The following is a 12,605-nucleotide window of genomic DNA, read 5'->3' as shown; positions in this document are numbered from 1 at the left end:
AAGCATAGGAAGGAGAAAAAGGAGCCTGTTTCTGGGGGTCCCACCTCTCTCTTCTTGTCCTTGACCCATTTCCTTCCACCTGACAGCAGGCTACCTGCCCACTGAACTCCCTTCCCTACTCTTGGCTCTAGGCAGCTGCAAATTCTCCCTTAAACACCTGGTGGATCCAGGTGCGATTGCATCATCTTTGCACACTGTCTGAACAAACTGAAGGCTGGGCAGCTTCCTCTCTGGTTGCAGAGGGACTGTAAAAGTCACCTTCCATGCTAATACCGTCATGGTCATAATCCCGAGTCTTTTATTGGGTAAATACCACATGGCTGTCACTCTGCTACGTGTAGAGCCTTTTGTTTGTCATTTCCTGTAAGAAACCATGATTATCTACTGAATTCCTACTATTACAATAAATATATTATTTCTTGAGGTTAAGTAAGCCCGCGACACTCCTTGGCGGCAGACATTTGCATAGTCAAGACACTGGGGTGAGCAAAGTGGCCAAGGGGCTCCAGCCAGCACACGGTGTAGACAGGCTCTGCATCCATTTCTCTGGCTGATGTGGTCTTTGCTGGAGCGGCCAAACCCTGAGGCCATAGACTGTGATTCTAGCATCAGCCTTCTCTAACTCCCCAGAGTGAAATCCACGTTCAAGGCTCCAGTTTCCATTGTCACCCTGTGCTGGGCCCTCCAATGACTTGTGTCCTGTGGTCCCCTCTGACTGCCCTCTCTCAGCAGCTCCATCACTGCTCAGCCCACTGAGACAGCCATGAAAATATCCCCAGTGCTCTTGAAACTTTTTATTTCCAGATATTTTCAAACTTGCAGAAAAGTTGCAAGAACGGTACAGAGAATTCCCATACACCTTTCCCCATCTCCCAATTTTAACATATTTTTCTACATTTCATTTGTTCGTTCTGTTCTTAGGTTTTAGATTTCTGATTATACCTGTTTCTTTTTCATATATCTCCAAGTGCTTGAGGATATTTATTTAGTCTGGAGGGTTAAATTATAGCTTTCTTATACCTCATAGTTGATTTGGGGGAGAGAATTTCCATCAACAGAAATGCTTTGTTTCAGATTTTCCATTTTCCTCTTAGAGTAACTTTGTATAGAGTTTCTCTTGAGTTTTTCTATCCCCAGGTCTCTTGGTGGACAGGGTTCCTAATTCAAGAGTACCCTGATCTTTTAATGTTCCCTGGATCCAATTCCAATGAGGGGATGTTCCCACACATACAACACTAAGCAATTCTTGCACACCAGCAATTCAGTTTAATTCAACCCAATTCTGACACTATCTACCCAAAGATAGCATCAGATTCCACAGGTTAAGGGCCTGGTCCTACAAGACTGTCACCACCACCCCCACTTCAGATACCAGTTGCAAGCACAGCTGAGAGCCTGCAGATTGGCTACAGATCGGAGGTTCCAATGACCACCTCCTTAGGTTTGATGAATTTGCTAGAGCAGCTTACATAACTCAGGGAAAACACGTTCACTGGTTTATTAAAGGCTATGATAAGGGATGCAGGTCAAGGGCCAGATGGAGAGAAACTTAAGGTGAGGTGTGGGGAAAGGGTGCAGAGCATCCATGCTCCCTCCAGATATTCCACTCTCCCTGTCCGTGCACCTGCCACCAGCCTGGAAGCTCTCTGAACCTTGTCCTTTGGGGTTTTATGGAGGCTTCATTACATAGGCATGCTTGATTAAACCTCTAGCCCCTCACCCCTCCTGGAGGTCAGGGGTGGGGCTGAAAGTTCAACCCTGTATTCCTGGTTGGTTCCCCTGGCAACCAGCCCCCATCCTTAGGTGTTCTCCCTAAGTCACCTCATTAACATAAGCCTATTTGTGGTAAGAAAGGGGCTGGTTATGAATAACAAAACACCCATTTCACTGTCATGGCTCCGAGTGAAGCATTTCAGTAACTGAGGACAAGTAGCCAAATATGACAAAATATGTGCCTCTTGCTCTTCTCACTCAGGAAGTCCCAAGGGCTCCAGGAGCTGTGAGCCAGGAACTTCAGACAAAGACCAAATATCTCTGTGTCTTATAATTCACGGTATCGCAGCGGTGCTCTGAATGACCAGGTGCTGGACCAGCCTCAGGTGTCTTTGGATGTCATGGTGGACTTTCCTTTTTCTGGGGGTGATTCCGTCTGTGCTTTGTCTTCACCGGAACCTGCAGCACACCCCAGCCACACGCTTGGCCGTCCTAGGGGCGTGGCAGGCAGAGCGCCGTTGGAGTGTGACACTCTCTTCCTGGAGGTAATTTGAAGTTTGGTTTTCCCTACATCTCCCAGTAACCCAGAAGGCACACGTCCCGTTTGTGCTGCGGGTCCATCTTACGCTTTTAGGAGGCAGGATGTTTGGAGAGGTTCGGATTGTCCCCCAGACATTCTGAACTTGTGTTTCCCCTGTGATCTTTCCCATTCTTCCCCAGCTGCGGTCCGGGAAACAGGCGTGCGGGCAGGATGTTAGTAGGTTGACGTGACAGGGCGGTCCTGCAGTCGCGTGCGACCGGGTAGGGGTTGGTGGAACAAAGCTAGCTCTCTGCTTGGGGCCTTGGGTCTCCAAGCCAGGGCTGCGCTTTGTGGCATATCCCAAAGGTATTCGGACAAAGAACACTTTTTTAAAGCCTCACGTATCCAGAGCTCGTGACAGGCGTCCTTGGAATGCCATGTGGGGAGCACAGCCCGGCTCAGGTTGGAGTCAGATACATCGTGGGTAAATCCTTCTTTCTCCTTTTTATTCTATAAGCTCCCCTCCCCCAGAACCCATGCGTGCGTGAGCACATGCACACACCCACCCCCCCCAAGCTCAGCTCCTGTTTTTAATGGTCTTTTTTCTAATTAAGAATCTAATTTTAAGAATCCAGGAGAGAAGAATCTTTTCTGAGTTATGCATTATAAAATCATCTGTTGGCCAATGTGAATCAGAAAGTTCTATTGTACTAGAACGTAGGAGCTGAAGCGGGACGTCAGGTGAGTGAGCTGAGGGGTGAGTCGGAGCCAACGAGACACATTCACACTCAGGGGAAATGAGGACTCGGAGCCTCCAGACTGTGCTTTCTTGTGACCAGAACAAGCAGGTGGGCGGGAAGGCAGAGGGTGGGGACACGCGTATGCAGGTGACGCCGGGGGTCAGGCTGGTGTCAGGTGTGGTGGTGAGAACAGCCTCACATAAGGGCAGTGAGTGGGGTGTCGGGTGGATGACCGAGTGAGGAATTACGGAGGACCAGGATGGTAACTCATGAGGCACGCGGGAGCGCGGTGCCCCTGCCACCCGCCACCGTGGAAGCTCCAGGTGTGGGGCACGTGTTTGTGGACACCGTGGGCCTCCTGCCTGCCCTGTGCTTTCCTTTGCCACACGAACACCGTGCGGTCAGGAGGCTGTGTTTTGAGAAGCATTGTTCTAGAATTTCAGATTCTTGTCATGAAATGGTACCTGCAGATCTATAACGTTTAATCTTCCTATTTGTGGTTCTAACTACGTTCCCTTGCCCCGTATGGATCCATCTTGCTGGACGTTGCTTGTCTTGCTGACCCTTTCAAACAGCCGGCTCTCGGCCTGATTGTCCGGTCTGGAGTGGGTTTTCCCTGGGGGCGGGAACAACGGATGCATTCGTGCCTGCACCTTTATTAACTCCTTGCTCTTTCTTTATCCCTGTAGTTTGGGCTCAGTGCTTAGCTCATGTAGTGTGCATCTTTTTGTCTTGGAGTAGGTGTGAACTGACTGTTACCAGCCTGCTGTGTGCAAACGTGCACTTCTATTTCCAGCCCCACTCAGACGCGCCTCTGACAAGCCCATTCCCGCTTGGCAACAAGAAGACTAAATTTAACTCAGCTTAACCCGATAAACAGTTCCGTCGGGCATTTTTCTCTAACATGGCCCAGTTTAAAGCTTCGTCTCTCTCCGGTAAACACCTGCCCCCTCAGGTGTGAGCACTGCAGCCTGCATCTGGCCCAGGCTCCTCTCCAAACCCCGGCGGCCAGCTGCAGGAGGAGGCTGTGGCAGCTCTCTGTCCCGGCCGCCCCCCTGCAGCCTGCCTGGGGAGCCGGCCGGTGGGGTAGTGCCCAGAGACGTCTGTGTCGGTGGCCGCCTGCAGGTCGGGGGCGGTGAAGGCTGCTCATCCGATTCTGGAGTTACATGGTGACATCTGGCCACATCTGATGGTCTTCGGGTCCCATCCCCCACCAGCCTCCCAGTTTACACACACACACACACACACAGTTTCTCTTGCTGCCCCCTGTCACCCTTGGCCATCCCTGGAGGGCGCTGGCATGGGAGAGAAAGCAAGTGGACAATGTCTCGAGTCACTGCCTGGAGCACGTTCCTTGTGGAATGTGGGTGTGCTTTTCTTTCCCACCATTTCTGTCCAACCCAGGGGCACAGGCGTCCGCATCCCCTCGAGGGCGCACGTTCTAAAAGCCAAGGGAAAGGCAGGATGTCGTGGGGCAGCTTCTCGCCTCAAAGCCTTTTTCGCTCCTCGGTTCCTGTTCTGTGCTCGGTGAGGGGTCACCCTACGATCCAGTTGCCCGGCACCAGCTCTGGGTGTGAGACACAGAAGCAGTGGCTGTCCGGGATGAGGGGGATGCAGGCGAGACTTCTGTTCTCCCAAAAAAAGGCTGGGCATCGAGACCACTGGCTCAACACAGAAATCCCATTTTGATCGGCAAAGAACCACAAACTGGACAGCTTAAAACAAAACAAAACAAAACAAAAAATTCTTGCACAGTCTGGCCAGAAGTCCAAAATCAGGGTGTCGCAGGGCCGGGGGAAGGATCCTTCCGGTCTCCCCCCGCTCCTGGTGGTGCCCGCCCTCCGCGGCGTCCCAGGCTTGCAGCTGCACCTGTCCATCTCTGTCCCCGTGTCGCGTGGCCTTCTCCCTTGTGTCTGTTTTCTTCCAAGCACGCTGGGTGAGGGCCCACCCTGATCCAGGAGGCTCTCATCTGCACTAATCACATCTGCAGAGACCCTACTTCCAAATAAGGTCTCCCTCACAGGTTCGGGGGACACTGTCCAGCCCAGGACAGGGCGGGGATCGGCACGCGTGCTGACGCTGTCACCCTCTCGGGGCCCTCTGCTGACGAGCAGGCGGGCCCAGGTGCCCGTGTCACGTCTGTGGCTGCGTTCCTAACCTGTCCTCTGACTGAGGCGGGAGGTCCAGCACAGCCGCAGGTGTTTCTCAGGCCAGAATGTGATCTTACGGGCCTTGCTAATCCTGCTAATCCTCCCTCAGGAGAGACTGCTGGAACTTTCTCCCCCTGTTTGGTGCTTTCTGGCCGCAGTCTACAGTGGAAAACCAGTCAGGGGCCCGTCACCCACTTTCCAGATCCTTTTACTGGGGGAACGTTCTCATTCTCTCCCCGGAAGGGGCCCATCTTGCTCTGGTGCGGGGCCCGCAGGGCCCCCGTGAGGCTGGGTGCTCCGTGCCGGTGACAGGAAGCTCGCCCCGGCTCCCACAAGGACGTATCCCTCTGGATTTCAGCCGCGTCCCATGGACGTGTCTCAGTTTCAAACACAGCGCTTCCCTGATGACACCTGCAAACACCGACGGGATGAGAGAAGACTTACAGATCTTTTTCTTTTTAAATGTTCTTATTGAGGCAAAATTCACATAACATGAAACTAACCATTTTAAACAGTTCAAGGCAATCAGGGCATTCACACTGTTGTGCAACCAGCACCTCTCTGCAGTCCCAGAACGCGTCCATTACCCGGAAGGAAAGCCTGGACCCTGTGGGCAGCGGCTTCCTGTTCTGCCCTTCCCCCAACCCCACCCCTGTCAACCACCTGCTTTCTGTCTCTAGGATTCGCCTCTTCTGAGTATTTTATGCCAGAAATGGAATCCTATAATATGTGGTCTTTTGTGCCTGGCTTCTCTCCCTCAGCATAATGTTTACGGGGTCCGTCCGTGTTCTAGCAGGTGTCCCCGTGGCCGAACACTGTTCCGTGGTCTGGAGAGACCACAGTGTGGGTATCCATTCACGGACAGGCGCTCGGCTGTTCTCACCTTCGGCCGTGGTGAATGATGCTCCCGTGAACGTGCCTGTACATCTATCTGTTTCAGCATCCGTTTTCAGTTCTTTGGGGCACGTATCTAGGAGTGGAATTCCTGGGTCATGGGGTGATTTTATGTTTAGCTTTTTGAGGAGCCACCAAACTGTTTTCCACAGGGGCTGCACCATTTTATGTCCCCACAGGCAGTGCGCGAGGGCTCCAGTTTCTCGTTAACACCTGCTGTTATCCGTCTTGATTCTGGCCCTCCTGGTGCGAAGTGGTGTCTCATTGTGGTTTGGATGGTCTGGTTCCCGTGATGCCTTCACGCTGGGGTCTGACCCATTGTGAAAGCTGTTGGTGCCGCACGGCCCCTTCTGCCCTGGTCGTGAAAGAACAGAGGTAGGTGTATCCTACTTCACTGTCCCCAAAATCGCTTCCCCCCACGGTGAAGTGAGGGGTTGGGGAGGCTCATAGGAGCTACTCTCAAAACACAGAGTCCTTACGAAAGACCAGCCCAGGCAAAGCCCGACGGCAGAAATCACGTGTCCATGGACTCAGGTTCCCCTGATTCCTTAGCTTAAAGCGTGGCCACATTCCGGGTAGAAAGGAACCCACTTTAATCCTGAAGGCCCAGCCTGTCTGGTGTTTGCACTGTTCTCTCCCCTGTGTCCTCACCAACACCCGTGTTCTCCAGTCCGTGAAAACGACTTGCACACACAAACTCAAATCTGGAAAAGTCTCCATCCCACGACGAATTGCAGCACTGTCTGAAAACTGAAATCCCACTCTCCCGTTCCGGTTTATCCTTGTTTTGATTTCCAAGAGGCCCCGGGGCCCTTGGCTTTTTATCACTGACCACCCCTTCCAGGTGGAAGAGGCCCAGCCAGCTCCCTGCGGCGAGTGCACGTGGCCGGGCAGGAGTCCCTTCCCTGAGTCTCCTTCCTTAGGTTTGGAAAGTTGGAGATTTCCTCTGCGTTTTGTGGTTTATGTCAAATATCTGAGCACATTCAAAGCAAATGGACAGCTTCGTCACCTGTGATATTCCTTGACATAACTTGAATTATCAAGCTCTTGAGGATTGTGGTTGTTTCCGTAAACTGCTCGCGAGAGGAGAAGCTGGTTCTCAAGCTCCTTGGAAAACAGTGGGGTGAAGACAAGAGCCTCAGGCACCCTCCACCGCAAGTAGGCAGGCCAAGTACAAGGTGGTGGTGACTTGGGTCCTGGGAGCACACGGTGTGGGCTTTTCCAAAGGTGTCTCCCATGTCGGGCAGGCATCCGATTTCCGTGTGGAAGAGCCCTTCTGGCAATCAGCAGCTTTAAAAGCCTTCCGATGGGGCAGACATTTCCCAGTGTGTCCTTGACAAAAAAACCACGTCCTTTGCCACAGGTAGTTTGGGAAGCACCAGGCTGAAAAAGGACCCCGGATACCGGCCCTAGCAAGACTGGGTGGCTACCAGCCCCCGTAAATGCAGAGAAACACCGTGGGGCAGCGCGCCCCGGCTAAAGGGAGCTGTGCTCTCGGGTGAGGCTTGAAGCTTCGTCAAGTCGTTTTGAAAATCAAGGTTCTTAAATGTTGTTCAGTGATTCCAGGGCAGGAATCGGGCCCAGAAATGCAAGGGAGATGCCCCGGCTAGACAGCGGTGGTTTGACAAGCTCGGCGTCTCACGGATTGCCGCCCCGTCTGCTTGTGCAGGTTAACAGACCTGCAAATGAGAGAAGCATGGGCTCCTTGCTCAGAGCTGGCCGGGCGGGGGGCCACCGCCGCTGGTCTGGCACAGGGATGGGAGAGCGGACAGTGGAGGAGGGGGCCGTGGGCGTGGGCAGCTGGTGGTGGGCTAATCAGAAGCAGGACATCCTTTGTGGTTGCTTAGGGGGGCATATTTGTGTCTCCCTGGTTGGTCCTGAGTTGAAAGCAAAGGCAAGATGGGGGAAGCTGGTGGTCGAGGACCACGTCCTGGCCGTTTGGCCTGGTCACTGCAAGGGCTGTGTCAGAGCCCCTCGTCCCTCCTGCAGCCCCACGAGCCTCTGCCCGGGGCCCAGGCCCTCCAGTGGGTCTCTGTCCTCGTCCTTCTGCCCAGACAGGGAAGAAGATGACTTTCCTGTTTTCGAGGCCGCGGCCCATGACTCTCGGGCCTCCTGGTGAAATGGTTTCCTGAGAGGGGAAAACACGATCACCGGGCTGTGCCGGGAGCTCCCTGCGGTCCAGTCGGGAGTCCGTGAAGACCGAGTTCTCAGTGTTGACAGGGGCCACACGTGCCCAGGGGCCATCTGTACCCGTGGCCGCAGACACCTGCTTCACAGGGGGTGGGATGCGGTGGAGGCCAGGCAGAGCGTTGCCGGTCAGCCCGCCCAGCGGTGGGGGTCCGGGCCGTTCCCCTGCAGATACTGTTTCCCAGAGAAGACGGAGCCGGCTGCGCTGGGGGATCCACATCTTGCCCTCAGAGCCTCGGCCTTCCCCACGCGAGCCGGACCGTCCACTTGGGGAGGAGGCAGGGAATCCACTCACTCCCAGAGGCTCCGAGCCCCCAGGAGCTGAGCGAGCCACCGTGGACCCTAGCCGGGGAAATGGTGCTGCGATGAGGAGCCAGGTGGAAGCTGGGGTTTGTGTCTTGAATTTTGCTGGATGGAAGTGTGCTTACAATGCAGACCTTTCGTTTTACAGTGAGCTCTCTGAATACAGAGTTGTTTTTAATCACAGCAGAGGAATAAACAGAAGCTGTAACTCCCTTTTTCATCCCCAAGTGACTGAGGACCCTGAATGGAGCCGGGCATGGGGGAGAGGGCTGGGAGGGAGCTGGCCTTCAGCATCCCAAAGTGAGGAGTCAGCGAGAGCCTGGAGGTGAGCAGGTAGCAGGTGAGCGGGTGAGTGGGTGAGCGGGTGACCGGGTGAGCAGGTGGGTGGGTGGGCAGGTGACCGGGTGAGCAGGTGAGCGGGTGGGTAGGTGGGTGGTGAGTGGGTGAGCGGGTGAGTGGGTGAGCGGGTGACCGGGTGAGCAGGTGGGCGGGTGGGCAGGTGAGCGGGTGGGCAGGTGGGCAGTGAGTGGGTGAGTGGGTGGGTAGGTGACCAGGTTGAGCTGGTGACTGGGTGAGCAGGTGGGCGGGTGAGCGGGTGAGCAAGTGAACAGGGCAGTGCAGGGGGGAGGCTGGGATTAGGGAGGAGTAAGTGTTTTACCCTCTGAGGACAGGGCGCTTCGGCTGGGAGCCTTGTTGGTGATTCGGTGTCAGAATCCCATCTGTGCAGGCTCGTACAAAGGGAGTGATCCACCCCAGCGACTGTCACCTGAGGCGGGGAGGGGGCAGCCTGGGACCCTCCCAAGCAGACAGAGCAGACAGAGCAGGGGGAGGTGGAGGGAGGTTTCCGTGATCCCTGCTCCGCGCTGAGAGCAGGGGTCCTCGTTGGAGACGCCTCGTCCGGGTCACTGTTGACCCCACTGTGGGCAGGTCCCTGTTTGATGCGGTGTTCTTCACACCCTTGCCACAGAGCTGGGTTTTTTCTCTTTTTTTTTTATTGTGATACACACGGAACAAAATTTACCCTCTTAACTGTTTTAAAGAGAACCATTCAGTAGCATTTGGGTCATTCACAGTGCTATGAGGGCACCACCCCATCAAGTTCCAGAGCTTTTCATCAGCCCGCAAGGACACCCCGCCAGCCGCCCCTTCCCATCCCTCCTCCTCCTCCCCCTGCCCCTGGCAACCGCCAGTCAGCCCTCTGTCTCTATGGTTTTGCCTATTCCGGACACTTCATATAAATGGATTCCTATAGTACGTGGCTGTGGCTTTTTAAAAATATCTCATTTTAAGATTTCTCTTCCCAATTAAAAACTGGGCAAAGGATCTAAACAGACACCTCATCCAAGAAGATACACAGATGATTAAAAAGCCTATGAAAAGGGACTCCATGTCCTACAAGTCCCTAACGAGAGAATTACCACCACAAGGAGACACGACTGCACGCCTATCAGAGGGGCTAAGATCCCGAACACCGACCACACCCACCGCTGGCGCGGACGTGGAGCAGCTCACCCGCCGCCGTGGGAACGCACAATGGCGCAGCGACCTCGCAAGACAGTGGGGAGGTTCCTTACAAAACCAAACGCGCTCCCACAATACGATCCAGCAGTCACACTCCTTGGTGTCCACTCAAAGGGGCTTAAGAGTTACTTCCACACAAAAATCTGCACATGGATATTTATAGTAGCCTTATTCATAATCACTAAAACTTGGAAGCAACCAAGATGCCTTTCAGTAGGTGATGGGTAAATCAACTGGTCCATCCAGACAGCGGAATATTGTTCAGTGGTTAAGAGACTGAGAGCACTAGCCAGTCACTAAAAGACATGGAAGAATCTTAAATATATGTCACTCGGTGAAAAAAGCCCATCTGAAAAGGCTGCAGTGTGATTCCAACTGCATGGCATTCTGGAAAAGGCAGAGCTATGGGGACAGCTGGGGTTGGGGAGCGGGGAGCACAGAGGATATTCAGGGCAGTGAGACCCTCTGTGTGAGGCTGTAGTGGTGGATACCTGTCATCACCACACGTTCATCCAAACCCAGGGAGGGTGCAACACCAAGAGGTAACTGTGGACTTTAGTTACAGAATAAATAATGTATCAGTGTTGGCTCATCAGTTGTAACACGCATCCCACAGGAATGCAAGGTGTCACTAAGAGGGAACTGGGTGCAGAGGAGTGGGAGGGAGGGGATGAGAGGCATAGGGGCTGGAGGGACTTCCTTTCCACCAGATCCCCAGGTGGTCTGGTCAGAGGACCACCCAAGAATATAAAATAAAGCTTTGCAATTAAAATGGTCCCTTGAGGGGTAAACCAGCAGCATTTGACGAATTGGAAAATCAGATTCTAAACCTGGCTCCACTCATTACAAAATGGGTGGTCCTGAGAAAGTCCCCCACCTCTCCGAGAACCACAGTGAATCCTCCTCGATTCCTGGAAGGTTCCAGAGAAACAGCCAGCCCCGTCACTTCTGCAGTCGATGGGGCGCTGGCAACAGCATGAGGGTCACTAACAAGCCGCAGTGTCCCCGACTCTGCAGGGTCTAGTTCCAGAAGTCCCAGGTCCCGGGAAATCCTTGGCCCCAAGCGCACCGGGACAATCAGTGCTTGTGTGCTCGTGATGTAGGAAAGCAGTGAGGGTTCGAAGCCGACGGCCAAGAAAGAATTCTTGAGACTTCTTCAGTGCAAAAAGGTGGTTTTATTAAAGCCTGGGGACAGGACCTGTGGGCAGAAAGAGCGGCACCGGGGTCGTGAGTGGTGGCCCATTATATACTTTCAAGTTGGGAGGGGGTTAGAGAGAGCGAAAGTCCTTAAGGAATTTTGGAAGCAAAGTTTGCAGGACCTTGAGGGGCTAGCTATTGTTGGGAAAAGGTCATTTACTACCGTCTAATAAAACCTGAGTCATGAGATCCTTCAAATGTCTGTCAGTGGGCCACATGCCTGGGGGATGATTGCCAACAGGGATCTTGGGGGGTAGAGATGAAGGAAGTTTCCAAAGGAATTTTTATATGTTAAAGTAGACTTACAGGGTCCTGGAGGGTCGGGCTAAGATTGCCTTTGCCCTTAGCAAAGTGTCCACATCCAAGCAGTTGTGTCCCTAAAGGAAGGTCACGCTGCCTTTTCCAGCTTGTCAATGGGCTGTAAGTAGTAAGGAAATTTAATAATTTTTCTTCTGCCTTTGTTCCCACATCACTAGGGATGGAGTTTTTTTGGAATAGCATTGTTGGGGATCCGGAGCCCACGAAGGAATTCTTGAGACGTCTTCGGTGCAAAAAGGTGACTTCATTAAAGCAGGGGGACAGGACCCCTGGGCAGAAATAGCTGCCCATCCTGGTATTGTGAGGAGCAAGGATTACATACTTTGGGGCTGGGGGGAAATCAAGACAAAGGGAAGTTCCAAAAGGACTTTGATCTGCTAAAGAAGACTCACAGGATCCTGGGGGCCTGGCTGTGGTCAAGCTGAGGATGTTTTTCCCTCTCGTGAGGCATTAACATTAAGACAGTTGGGATTTTCCTGGAGGAACATTATACTCTGCCCGCCTCAAGTATTTGTTGATGGGCTGCAGGTTATAAGGACATTTAATTTTATCTACATTTCCTTCTGCCTTTGTTTCCCACACCACTAGCAAAGAAGACAGAAAAGACAAGGGACTGCTGAGATTCATAGTTCCCTATTTCTTGAGCAGCCTTCAGGGACAGAGGCCAGGCTGAGGGAGCCTACCGTGGGGGATAAATCCCCCCAGCTGCCCGGTGATGATTGATGAGGGGAGTCTGGAAAGGTGTCCTGCGGGCGCACAGGCTCCTCCGCAAAGCTTCCCCATCAGCCCGGACCATCTTCTCCCTCCCTGGAGGAGTCTAGGGGAGGTAGAGTCCAGCCCTGTCACACTGGAACAAATGTCCTTGGGGTAGATTTAGAGACAGACAGGCGTGAGTCAAACCACAGGCAGGAAATTTCATTTCCAGACCTCCTTCAAACTCCGCTTTCCTGACTCATTACATTCAAAACACATTTAATTTTGCAAACAAAGCCGAGAAGCCTTTCCAGCAGGGGCTCAGCCCCCAGGGCTGTGTTTGTCTCCCTCCCTTGAAATTCAGAGTTG

Source organism: Phoca vitulina, unplaced genomic scaffold, assembly GCF_004348235.1.
Source record: "Phoca vitulina isolate PV1807 unplaced genomic scaffold, GSC_HSeal_1.0 scaffold41, whole genome shotgun sequence".
Taxonomy (NCBI): Eukaryota; Metazoa; Chordata; class Mammalia; order Carnivora; family Phocidae; genus Phoca; species Phoca vitulina.
Note: the sequence above shows the minus strand (reverse complement) of the source record.